The sequence below is a fragment of the Leucoraja erinacea genome, chromosome 10, assembly GCF_028641065.1.
Source record: "Leucoraja erinacea ecotype New England chromosome 10, Leri_hhj_1, whole genome shotgun sequence".
Taxonomy (NCBI): Eukaryota; Metazoa; Chordata; class Chondrichthyes; order Rajiformes; family Rajidae; genus Leucoraja; species Leucoraja erinaceus.
Genome location: NC_073386.1, coordinates 4,542,560 through 4,556,125, shown reverse-complemented (window position 1 = coordinate 4,556,125; position 13,566 = coordinate 4,542,560). Strand labels below are relative to the sequence as shown.

Here is a 13,566-nt window from a genome sequence, read left to right as displayed (position 1 = left end):
GTACTTAAAGTTCCTGGCGATATAGGTAAAGACATACAAGGAAAATGTGAGTGGGTGATTTTAGCTAACAAGATCTTGAAGAAATACAAAACATAGCTAAAGTTCTCAAAGGTAGTTGTAATGCACAAGATATCGACATGAATGTAGAGTCTGTAGCTTGTTTCGGGTATGCACCAGTGACCTCAGCTGAGGTAGAAAGAAGTTTTTCACAACTGTAGCTTATTCTGTCTGACAGACGGCATAGTTTAACACCAGATAATTTGAACAAAATGCTGGTAGTTATGTGCAACCAGGCAACTTTGGTCATTTAATGTAGTATACTTTTAAATTATCATTTTTAACCATATTTTGGTGGTGGAAATAAATGCCCTTTTATGCCTTTTTTGCCAATGTGCCTTTTTCATGCCTTTTTTGTAATTTTATTATGCCTTTTTGCCTGCCTATTTCAGAGATTTTTAGCGCCTAAACATCCTGGCTCTAGTGATAATAGACCATGGTAAAAGACCACAGCATACAAATAAAATCTCCAAAACTACTGAAAGATGACTGAGAAACTCCTGCAAAAAACACTCTACAAAGTCTGCAGCATGGTCCATATTGAACTAGAAGCCAAAAAAATGTATTAGGCAGCAGCTGCTCATGGTCTCTGATACGATACAAACTTTATTTAACCCAGGAGGGAAATTGGTCTGCCAACAATCATAAAGCAACAAGATACACGAAACATGAAATTAAAGTGACGAGCGATACGTCCAGGATTGCGGATGTGCAAAGAATGGGGGGAGGGAGTCAGTCTACCCCACGACAGAAGGGGGGGCGGGTGGGAGGAGTTGTACAGTTTGATAGCCACAGGGAAGATGCATCTCTGTGGCGTTCTGTGCTGCATCTTGGTGGAACCAGTTTGTTGCTGAAGGTGCTCCTCAGGTTGGCCAGTGTGTCACGGAGGGGGTGAGCTGTATTGTCCAGGATGCTCTGCAGTTTGAGGAGCATCCTCCCCAAGACCGTCTCCAGTCAATCCAACGCTGTCCCTAATGCTATTTAATTGAGCGACATAAACAAAGGCTGGAAACACCTTTTCATCTCACAGTGTTATTAGAATTATTTTTGCAGCTCATTACTGATTTTATTGCCGAATCAATCAACCTTTATATGACAAATAATTCAATTTGTTTCATTTTACAGGATGCAGACTAAGGTAACATTTGGTTAAAACACAGTATCACTGCAGATGTTTTAGTTTTAGAGATACAGAGCGGAAACATGCCCTTCGGCCCACACCGACCAGCGATCCCCGCACACTTAAGGACCTGTCCCACTTACGTGTCCTTGGCCAGCTAATTACGCGACCTCGAGATCGCGTTGAGCCGCGACGGTCGGGCACGATTACATGCGTACACACAGCCGTCTGGAGCGCGTGACGTCATTTGAAGATGGACACAAAGCTGGAGTAACTCAGCTGGACCGGCAGCTTCGCTGGAGAGAAGCAATGGGTGATGTTTTGTGTCGAGACTCTTCTTCAGTCTGAAAAGAAGGGTCTTGACCCGAAACCTCACCCATTGCTTCTCTCCAGAGATGCTGCCGGTCCCGCTGAGTTACTCCAGCATTTTGTGTCTATCTTCAATTTTCTTGGCCCCGCTCGAGGAGTAGAAGTGGGGGCGGATCAGGACCGCAACGGCCGTGAGCCCCAGGCCAAGTTCAGCGATCGTTTGCCTGTTTCTGCTGCTGTTGGAGGTGAGACGTTGCGTCGCTCCAGGGTCTTGGGCCTGTCCCACTTTGGCCATTAGTTACGCAACAGGCCGTTGGCGCTCGAAGATTTCTTTCCCTACAAAAATTTCGGAGCCGCGCGGCCATACGATGCCCGTGCGCCTCAACGCGACCACGAGGTCACGTAATTTGCGTGCTAAGGACACGTAAGTGGGACAGGCCCTTAACAGTATCCTACACACATTCGGGATAATCTACAATTATACAAAGCCAACTAACCTACAAACCTGTACACACCTGGAGTGTGGGGAGCAAACCAGAGATCCCGGAGAAAACCCACTGGTCACGGGGAGAAGGTACAAACTCTGTAGAGACAGCACTGTAGTCAGGATCAAACCTGGGTCTCCGGCGCTGCATTCGCTGTAAGGCAGCAATTCTACCGCTGCTCCACCGTGCCGCCCTTTGGTTTGGTGCAATGGAAAATATACTTGTATCCTAAATGAATGAACACTACTGAAAGTATTACTGCTGATGCACTTATTATGGAACAATTTGGCAACAGCAATAATCAGTGAGTATAAGATTGCTTCCGCAGCCAAAGTGTATTCTAGCTATGAGGGTTAAAACAACCTCCAGTAAATAGTCTGACACACCAGATGTAGTATAATTACAGTCCTTGGTGATGCAAAGTCTACAATGTTTACAGACAAATGAGTGCCATTTGCAAAACTTGAAAAAAAATGATGGGAAAGTATTTCTTTGTACAAAGTGGGGGACACCGGTTTCTTCTTCTTAGGTGGTCCCTGGAGATCAAGGATGACATCCATTCCCATTCCATGTGGTGCAATATGACTAGCAAGGTCAATGTAGGACCCAGAGCTTTTCCCTGTAGTTGTGCCAGGAGCTGGACAGTTTGGGAGGTGGTGCCCAGTAGCTGCCCTTTGTACCCGATTGTTCAGTGATTCTGGGGTTCTAGGCTGTCAATGCGATCGGGATTCCTCTTCCCCACTGAAGGGGTGTAGCCAAGGGACTGCCAGAGATTTGGGAGTGGGGGAAAGAATATTGCATTTTCTCAAGGCTTCAGAGTCTTTAGTTTAGAGAAACAGCGCGGAAACAGGCCCTTCGGCCCACCGAGTCCGCGCCGACCAGTGATCCCCGCACATTAACACTATCCTACACACACTAGGGACATTTTACACTTGATACCAAGCCAATTAACCTATAAACCGGCACATCTTTGGAGTGTGGGAGAAAACCAAAGATCCCAGAGAAAACACGGGGACAACGTACAAACTCCGTGCAGACGGCACTTTAGGACAGAAACAATGGAATAGGAAATGGGAAAAGGAGTTATAATGGTTAGCGACCAGGAGATCCAGCAGAAGGGCGCGAGTGAGGAGGTGGAGGGGCCGGAGTTATATGTCCTGTGGTTGCAGGGAGAGGTGCCTGAGGAAGAGGCGGGGTGGTGTGTAGGGAGGGATGGGCAAACCAAGGAGTTGCGGAGGTTGTGATCTCTACGGAAAGCGAAAGGGGTGTAGGCAGGAAGATGCGAGTGAGGGTGGGGGGGTCACCTTGAGGGTGGAGGCAATGTTGACATTTCTCCCCTCCCCGCCACCCATCCCTCCAAATGCTGCTCGACCAGTTGAGTTCCTCTGGCACATGGTTTTGTCGCATCTAATAACAACAGGTCCACAACCAAAATATTAAAGCTTGACAATTTGCAGTACACAACAAACCTATGCAGTATCTATAACTTGGCACAAAGTGAAAAGTACATTTTTGGACGTTTCAAAATGTGAAGAACTTGTAAAATTTGGTGCAGCTGAAAATAAGAGGGCCAAAGAAAATCATGCACGGGGAAACCGAAAATAGGCAAGCTCAGAGATAGTGAGGCCTGCAGGCTTGAATGGAGGTTGCAGAGATAGGGGGAGCTCAGCAACAGGGCATAGGTGGTCTTGAAAAATAATGATGAGAAGTATTGTTGAATAAGTTTGTCAACTCGTTTATGGGATGTGGACATCATTGACATGGCCTCATATCTTCTAATTGCCCCTTGGCTATCTCTATACTTATAAGTGTGTGTGTGTGTGTGTGTGTGTGTGTGTGTGTGTGTGTGTGTGTGTGTGTGTGTGTGTGTGTGTGTGTGTGTGCGTGTGTGTGTGTGTGTGTGTGAGCGTGTGCTAACGGTAACATTTTAACATATTCCGGTAGATTGGTGTGTGCTTGTGTTTAGCTTGAGTGTATTTATGTATACAGATGCTCCCCAATTTACGATGCTTTGACTTACAATATCTCGACTTTACGGTGGTGCAAATGCTGGCCAACGGCAGCGAGCCGCAGTTCACTTCTGGTCATGTGATCAAATTGTATTAAATGCGTTTTCGACTTACGAGATTTACGATGGGCTTATAGGAACGTAACCCCATCGTAGGTCGACGAACAGCTGTAGTATTATCTGATTTGATTGGATAGTACGCCATCAAAAGCTTATCAATGTACATGGTGATAATAAACCTCAACATTATGATATCAATAATTATTTTATAAAGATCAAGGGGAGGGGGAGGGGGAGGGGGGAGGGGGAGGGGGGAGGGGGAGGAGGAGAGTGATGACCATTCAAACCTCATCCAAAGTTACTGTTGTGATTTTTTTTTTTTTTTTTTTAAAGACACACAGTGCTGGAGTAACGTTATATTTATAACAAAAAGATAGACACAAAATGCTGGGGTAAATCAGCAGGACAGGCAGCATTTCTGGATAGAGGGAAAGGGTGACATTTCGGGTCGAGGCCCTTTGAAAGGTCTCAACCCGAAACGTCTATCTTCGGTGTAAACCAGCATCTGCAGTCCCTACACCTACCAAGATACCCACTTCTTGGTGAACAATGCTGCCTGGAAGATCTAGCGGTGGCAAACAAGAAGGCTGTGCAAGACACTGTGCAAGAGCCTGGCCAAACATTTGAAACATAGATGATGGACACGAAATAAGAGATTATTAGGATGTCCAAAAGAACAAGAGCAATGTCGGTATATAATTGCAGTCACAGTTGTGGAATAGATATTAAATGAGAACTCGGAATGACGCAGAATGTGTTTCGTTGCAGGGTAAAGAGTTTACTGGTCACCAGGGAGAAGTTCATGTTCTTCTTCACAATAACACCTTGCGCATCTTCTGCTTTTACCTGAAGTACTGTTTAATGACTCACCGCAGTGTACCAGTTCCGCCGCTGGCAAGCCAGCTTTGTTCCCGAGCTCGAATTGAAGGAAGTGCTTTGATCTGCGGCCTGACACACCCATTGAGCTTAGGTCAGCACTCGTTTGGTTGTCCATTTAGACGCTGCTAATCTGGTCTGACAATCGTACAGCACAGAAACAGACCCCTTTTCCCACCACTTCCACACCGACTGTTTTGCCCATCAACGTGAATCCCAGTTACCCGCAATATAACCATATCCTTCTCCGCAGGGACTATTTAAGTGCCTAAATGCTTCATAAAAATAGTAATTATATCGGATTCCACCACATCCTCTGGCAGTGCATTCCAGATATCAATTACTTTCTTAAAGCAAAACTTTCCTCTCAGATGTACCCAGAGAGTAGGGGATTCGACAACCAGAGGACATGGGGAAATATTTAATAGGAACCCGAGGGGCAACTTTTCTATGCAAAGGGTGGTGGGTGTGTGGAAAGAGCTGCGGAGGAGGTAGTTAAAGAAGGGACAATCACAACATTTAAGAAACATTTGGACAGGTCCATGGATAGGATAGCTTCAGAGGGATATGGGCCAAATGCAGGGAGGTGGGGCTAGTGTAGATGGGGCAGGTTGGTCGTCGTAGTCAAGTTAGGCCAAAGGGCCTTTTCTACACTATAATACTCTGTCCTTTAAACTCTATCCTAAACCTATGCCCTCTTGTTTCTGATACCCTGTTAAATTTAGTTAGCAAGAAATCCGCTAATTTGACATGCGCAGGCGGCTGCCTTATCGGGCCTGCACCAACACCTTATGCTGGTTGGTGTTGTGAAACCTGTAACATTGCTGCTCTGAACATTCAGCCCATCAAGTCCACTCCGCCATTCAATCATGGCGGATCTATCTCTCCCTCTCAACCCCATTCTCCTGCCTTCTCCCCATGACCCCTGACACCCGTACTAATCAAGAATCTATCTATCTCCGCCTTAACCATATCCACTGACTTGGCCTCCACAGCCTTCTATAGCCGTGAATTCCACAGATTCACCACCCTCGGACTAAAGAAAGGTATGTCTACTTTGAAGAAGTTCATCAGCATTTTTTGTCTTCCTTCTCATCTCAGTTCAGGTTAGTTGTCACGTGTACTGAGGTACTGTGAAATGCTTTTGTTGGTTGTTCAGTACATCAGCACTAAAATACTGTACTGAACCTGATACTTAATCAAGTACCTGATACTTGTACTAAACTATAAGCAAAAATGAACTTCACTGTACCTCGGTACATGTGATATATAAAGTGCCATTGAGAATTTCTGATATCCGGCCTTACCCAGTTTTATCAGAACTGGCCAATTCCAATGAAAGGACATTAGCCCAAAATGTTAACTGTGCCTTCCTCTATCCTGAGATGCTGCCTGAACTATTTATTGCATATTTAAATATTTAAATGATCCCGGAAACATGATCCCGATGTTGGGGGAATCCGGAACCAGGGCCCACAGTTTAAGAATTAGGGTCAGGCCATTTAGAACGGAGATGAGGAAAAAACCTTTCCACCCAGAGAGTTGTGAATCTGTGGAATTCTCTGCCTCAGAAGGTAATGGAGGCCAATTCTCTGGATGCTTTCAAGAGAGAGTTAGATAGAGCTCTTAAAGATAGCGGAGTCTGGGGATATGGAGAGAAGGCAGGAACGGGGTACTGATTGTGGATGATCAGCCATGATCATATTGAATGGCGGTGCTGGCTCGAAGGGCCGAATGGCCTACTCCTGCACCTATTGTCTATTTAGTAAATTCTGTTTTATACCTCACAGTTATCAGACTTTTGTTTTATTCTCTTTTTCTCTGCTCAAGGGGAGGAAATCTTCTTCCACTTATTCCCCTGGATAGATCAGCTGCTATTAACAATCCATCAGCAGCAACAGCGGTGGTGACATTCAATCTCTACAAATTTCGACAGAGGCACCATAAAAAGCATCCTATTCGGATGCCTCCCAGCTTGGCATGGCAAGTGTTCTGCTGAAGAACATAAGAAGTGGCAGATTTGCGGACTCAGCTCAGTCCATCACACAATCCAGCCTTACCCACCAATGATTCCACCCGGACTTTACGATCCCCTTGGGTAAGCAACCAACACAATGAAGGGACCGTTCCAAACCCCGACCATTCACTCTCCCTCCACCTTCCGTCGGGCAGAAGATGCACAAGCTTGAAAGCCCGTGCCACTGCATTCGAGAACAAGGGCGGGACGGTGGCGCAGCGGTAGAGTTGCTACCTTACGGCGCCAGAGACCCAAGTTCGATCCTGACCACGGGTGCTGCCTGCGCGGAGTTTGCACGTTCTTCCCCCTGACCTGGGTGGGTTCTCTCTCAGGTTTCCTCCCACTCACCAAAGATGTATAGTGATACTTGCACTGAACAACCAACAAAGACATTTCACTGGACCCCAGTACACGTGACAATAAACGAAACTAACCTGAACTGAGATGAGAAGGAAGACAAAAAATGCTGGTGAACTTTTTCCAAAGTAGACATACCTTTCTTTAGTCATTGATAGGCTAATTGGCTCAGTAGAATCTCTACCTCAGAGGGCGGTGGAGGCAGGTTCTCTGGATGCTTTCAAGAGATAGGGCTCTTAAAAATAGCGGAGTCAGGGGGTTATGAGGAGAAGGCAGGAACGGGGTACTGATTGGGGATGATCAGTCATGATCACATTGAATGGCGGTGCTGGCTCGAAGGGCCAAATGGCATGCTCTTGCACCAATGGTCTAATTGTAAATCATGTGTGTGTGTGTCGGACGGTGTTAATGTGCGGAGATCGCTGGTCGGCGCGGACTGAGTGGGCCGAATGGCCCGTTTCCTCGCTATATCTAAATTAAACAGCTTCTTCCTCGCCGTTGTCAGACCCGCGAATGACTCTCTCCTAAACTAAGGATGTATTCCCACTCTCCCTCGATGTAGCCCTTGCACTGTATGACCCCCACACTGTTTCTGGAGCTGGAGCTGGAGCTGGGACGCTACGTTCTGCACTCTGCTTCCCTTCTTTTATGCTCTGTTGTGCTCAAGTACGGTATAATTGTAGTCATGTAACGTCTGCTTTGCCCAAATAGCAGATAAGTAAGTTTTTCCACTGGCAGTTAAAAATGCTGGAGAAACTCAGCGGGTGAGGCAGCGTCTATGGAGCGCAGGAATAGGTGACGTTTCGGGTCTCGACCCGAAACGTCACCTATTCCTGCGCTCCATAGATGCTGCCTCACCCGCTGAGTTTCTCCAGCATTTTTATCTACGTTCGATTTTTCCAGCATCTGCCGTTCCTTCTTAGAACAATGTTTTTCACTGTATCGCGGGGACACGTGACAATCATTAACCAATACCAAAGGAGGATATTCAAGTCCACCTATCACACATTCCTACTAGGCTAATACCGAGGGGCCAAACGACCTCATTTGGCTCCTTACGATCTTGCGACTGCGTGGAATTTGGCACGCCATTCTCTTCTTTGCAGTCTTACAACTGTGTTGAAAGTGTAACGGCCACATTTCCCAAGGTTTACACGCCAGCATCCCTTGCAACCACCGACAATCAAAGAACTCCAGCGAGTGATGGAATCTGGACCCAACCCAATTTCCGCAACCTGCAATTCCTCTGTAAACACGGACGCCCACCCGTACGTCATGGACTCCATGACCCCCAGTTATTTACAAAAAACGTTAAAAAAAAAAAGAAAATGATTCAATTTATTGTCATTGTCAGTGTACAGTACAGAGACAACGAAATGCATTTTTAGCATCTCCCTTGAAAGGGAGACACAGGGCGTCGCGGTGTGCCCGCGCCTGCCGCCGTAACATTAGCTGCCCAAAGCATAGACATTTTTTTTTTTTCAAATTTATATTTAGCGCGTACTGACCAGAAAGAATAAAAACGTGGGGAGGAAAGAAATTATCGACCTTTGGAAGAGATATTTGATGACCTTTCCCATTCATGCCAAAGAATAAAGCCCTAACAGAGAAAGGTTGAACAAGTTAGGGCTTTATTCTTTGGAGCGCAGAAGGTTAAGGGGGGGACTTGATAGAGGTTTATAAAATGATGAGAGGGATAGACAGAGTTGACGTGGAAAAGCTTTTCCCACTGAGAGTAGGGAAGATTCAAACAAGGGGACATGACTTGAGAATTAAGGGACTGAAGTTTAGGGGTAACATAAGGGGGAACTTCTTTACTCAGAGAGTGGTAGCTGTGTGGAATGAGCTTCCAGTGAAGGTGGTGGAGGCAGGTTCGTTTTTATCATTTAAAAATAAATTGGATAGTTATATGGATGGGAAGGGAATGGAGGGTTATGGTCTGAGTGCAGGTATATGGGACTAGGGGAGATTATGTGTTCGGCACGGACTAGAAGGGTCGAGATGGCCTGTTTCCGTGCTGTAATTGTTATATGGTTATATGTTATATGGTTATATGGTTATATGCCGGGATCTCGTTTTAAAATCAGTGCTATTATTGAAGGGGATTGGTGGGTCCCATTGAAGACCACTCATCACCAGATCACCTGCTCTTCTCATTTGCGTGCACGGCTTTTGTCTTTCATTATAAAATAGCCCCGATAATAGAGATAAATGGAGCAGCTGGGCTTGTATGCTCTGGAGTTTAGAAGGATGAGAGGGAATCTTATTGAAACATATATGATTGTTAAGGGTTTGGACACGCTGGAGGCAGGAAACATGTTCCTGATGTTGGGGGAGTCCAGAACCAGGGGCCACAGTTTAAGAATAAGGGGTAAGCCATTTAGAATGGAGACGAGGAAACACTTTTTCTCACAGAGAGTTGTGAGTCTGTGGAATTCTCTGCCTCAGAGGGCGGTGGAGGCCGGTTCTCTGGACGCTTTCAAGAGAGAGCTAGATAGGGCACTTAAAATGAGTGGAGTCAGGGGATATGGGGAGAAGGCAGGGACGGGGTACTGATTGGGGATGATCAGCCATGATCACATTGAATGGTGGTGCTGGCTCGAAGGGCCGAATGGCCTACTCCTGCACCTATTGTCTATTGTCTCTTAACTGCAATTAAATAAATAAACGTTTTTTTTCCCCCAAACCATCCAATTTAATCAAGCCAAATCTATAATCGTGAAGGTGGATGGTTTTATTTTATGTGGGGACGGACAGATTATACCTCATTATACACTGCCTCAGGATATTGTGTGTGTGTGCATAGAGTGTGTGCATTCCTCTCTCTCACGCTCGAATACAACTTCCAACATGAAATGACTGTTATCCAGAAAAAGATCAATTCTGAAGAGATTTTATTTAAAAACTGCGAAACACTTCATTCAATTCCCTAGTTAGACCGGTGCTAACAAGGTTCAAAGAATTTAAAAATTCAGACTGGCATGAAAGACTTTGATGCATTGGACACACGACCTTCCAAAGCAGATTTACACACTGACCTTCTGAGCAGAGTGAGCGCGCATATAGTTATGCCTCTGTTCCCAGCCAGAATGGAGATTACTGTGTAAATCATGTCTGGAGACTGACTATATTGCTGTAAGTGATTATGGGCAACTTTAAATGGTACATGCATGTCACCATAACAACACTTTGCTGTAGAAATCACCCTGCTTTTATCACAACTGTTAGGTCTGTCGTGCCTCAGTGAGAACATTGAACAGCACAGCACAGGAATGGCCCTTCGGCCCACAATGTCTGTACCGAACATGATGCCAAGTTCAATCAAACATTATTCCCTTTATCCTGTATCTGTCCACTGTGGACGGCTTGATTGTAATCGTGTGTGTAGTCTTTCCAGGACGCTGTGATTTACGGGCCGTTCCCAGGTGTCGAGTGCTGCTGGAAGGTCACCAAGACGCTCTTTGGTCTGCCCGAGCTTTGTTGACCTCCCAGCGGAGCGGGATGTCCGTCGGGGAATGTTGCCGACTGGCCCGCTGCAGACCACAGGGACGCACTGAAGCTCGGTGCAGCCAACGCCACGGCTCAGTGGGGGAGGACCACAGTCTAATGCCCCTGTCCCACTTAGGAAACCTGAACGGAAACCTCTGGAGACTTTGTGCCACACCCAAGGTTTCCGTGCAGTTCCCGGAGGTTTTTGTCAGTCTCCCTACCTGCTTCCACTACCTGCAACCTCCGGCATCCACCTGCAACCTCCGGGAACCACACGGAAACCTTGGGTGGGGCGCAAAATCTTCAGAGGTTTCCGTTCAGGTTTCCTAAGTGGGACAGGGGCATTAGGGTCCTCCCGCTGCAGGATATGGGGGGGCGGGTGTGGTGGAGACGCCCCTCAAAGATAAGGGAAGGGATTCCACACCAGTGGGCCACATGAGTGGCAAGGGTGGGGGGGATAAATTTGTGAAATTTGTGCAATGTATGCAAACAGTATTGAAGGTTTGTATAGCCTCCGAAAATGTCGGATGAAAATGTCGAACACATGGTTCCCACGGTTTTGCACATTGTATGTATTTATTACTTGGATAAAGTCTACTTAGACATTTTTTTAAATAGTCTTTCCGTTGACTGGATCGCACGCAACAAAAACGTTTCACTGTATCTCGGTGCACGTGGCAATAAACTAAACTAAAGAATCCCTTCGTGTTCAAGAAGGAACTGCAGATGTTGGAAAATCGTAGGTAGACAAAAATGCTGGAGAAACTCAGCAGGTGAGGCAGCATCTACGGAGCGAAGGAAATAGAAGGCATTTCGGGTCGAGACCCTTCTTCTCGACCCGAAATGACGCCTCACCCGCTGAGTTTCTCCAGCATTTTTGTCTACCATAAACAATCCCTTCAGTCTACCTCCGCTCCCTGCTTACCCATGTGCCGATCTATTAGCCTCCATCACATCTGCTTCTACCACCACCTCTGGCAATGCATTCTAGACACCTACCACCATGCACAAGGATTGTCTTGCCCCAGTTCCCGCGCATCTCCCTTCATAAAACATTCCCCCCCGGACACTCCTGTTTAAAAGTACTCCGGTACAGATCTACAAGGGACAAGGACAAATAGACTAAAAAAACAGTTTTACCCCACTGACATTGTCCCCCAAGGGCAGGGGCGATACAGATTCCTGTCCCATGTGAAATCGACAAGGATGGAGGGTTGGGTGTGTATGCGTCTTTGTAATTATTTAGTGTTTATGTTTTAATATTTTACCGAGTATCGTTAGCTTTTAGAAATGTTTGAATGCTGCACTGACTGGCTGACATTTTAAATTTTGTTGTACATGGTTCATGTTACAATCACAATAAAGAAACTATTCTATTCTATTCTATTCTATTCTATTCTATTTCCCCCTGGGGGAATAGATTCCATCCCATCCATGCCTCTCATAATGTTGTGATGTTCCACCGAGTCTCCCCTCAGCCTCCAATGTTGCAGATACTCCTTCAGTAGCCCACAATGCGACTTTGTCTACATTTGCTCCAAGTTCCACGCTGCTTCCAATTGGCTCAACGAAGTCCACTTACGGACACGGCAGGGAAATAGTGCACCAGGTGGAGTCATAGAGTGATACAGCATGGAAACAGCCCCGTTGGCCCAACTAACCCACACCAGCCAGCGTCTCCCATCTACACTAGTTACCAAGACCTCAACGGTGGAAGAAGTGGAGGACGATGGCTGACCTTAATGGAGCGTCAAGGCGGATGGATGAAGGCTGCAGCAGAAAAGGGTCTCCGGTCGTCTTGGACTCCATGCCACTGGATCCTGACCCAGATCTGTCAAGGACCGTGGGGTGGCTGTCTGTGCACCAGTCTCCCCACGTTAAACAAAGTCACGCACAGGCGTCCTCCATGAGAGGACAGTCACACTCGTTCCACCCGCCTGCGTTTAGCCCCGGTACACATTACAATAAACTAAACCTCTCCCTATAGCTTATATTCTCTAAACTGTGCCACATTTCAGGGAGTCTCTACTGCACCCTCTCCAAAGCCTCCCCAACCTTCCTGTAATGCAGCAATCAGAACTACACGCCAGACTAGGCCTGTTAACATTTTATACAGCTGCAACATATCTGAAGACCCGAAACATCACCCATCCATGTTGTCCAGGGATCCTGCCTGCCCCCGCTAAGTTACACCAGCACTTTGAGTCTTTTTATTTTGTAAACCAGCATCTGCAGCTCCTTATTTCCTAACCTTTATACTCACTGCGCTGACCATTAAAGGCAAGTATGCTACATGTCTTCTTTGCCAGCCTATCTACCTGTGGTGCCACTTTCAGGGGAGCTGCGGACTTGCCCCTCAAGATCCCTCTGTACAACAATGGTCCAAAAGATCAAGGGGCGGGGCAGCAACGCAGCGGGTAGTGCTGCTGCCTCACACCGCCAGAGGCCCGGGTTCAATCCTCACCGCGGGTGCAGTCTGTACGGAGCTTGTACGCTCCCCCCGTGACCCTCGTGGGTTTTCTGCGGGTGCTCCGGTTTCCTCCCACACTCCAAAGACATGCAGGTTTGCAGGTGAATCGCCTTTGGTAAAGACTGTAAATTTGTCCCCTGGTGTTTCAAGGTTTCAAGGGCAGTTTATGGTCACGTGCACCAATTAAGGCGCAGTGAAAATCGAATTACCATCCCGCCATACTAAAAATTAAAAATAAATTAAAAAAGCAACAAGACACACAACTAACATAAACATCCACCACAGCGGATTCCCCACATTCCTCACTGCGATAGAAGG

The 13,566-nt window shown here is 46.6% G+C and overlaps 1 protein-coding gene across 4 annotated transcripts in view; it reads right to left on the bottom strand.

Moving 5' to 3' along the window:
* The window catches only part of zzz3 (zinc finger, ZZ-type containing 3), a 129,464-nt gene that overhangs the window by 75,855 nt on the left and 40,043 nt on the right, over positions 1–13,566 (bottom strand). The gene's annotated exons all lie outside the window — the stretch shown is intronic.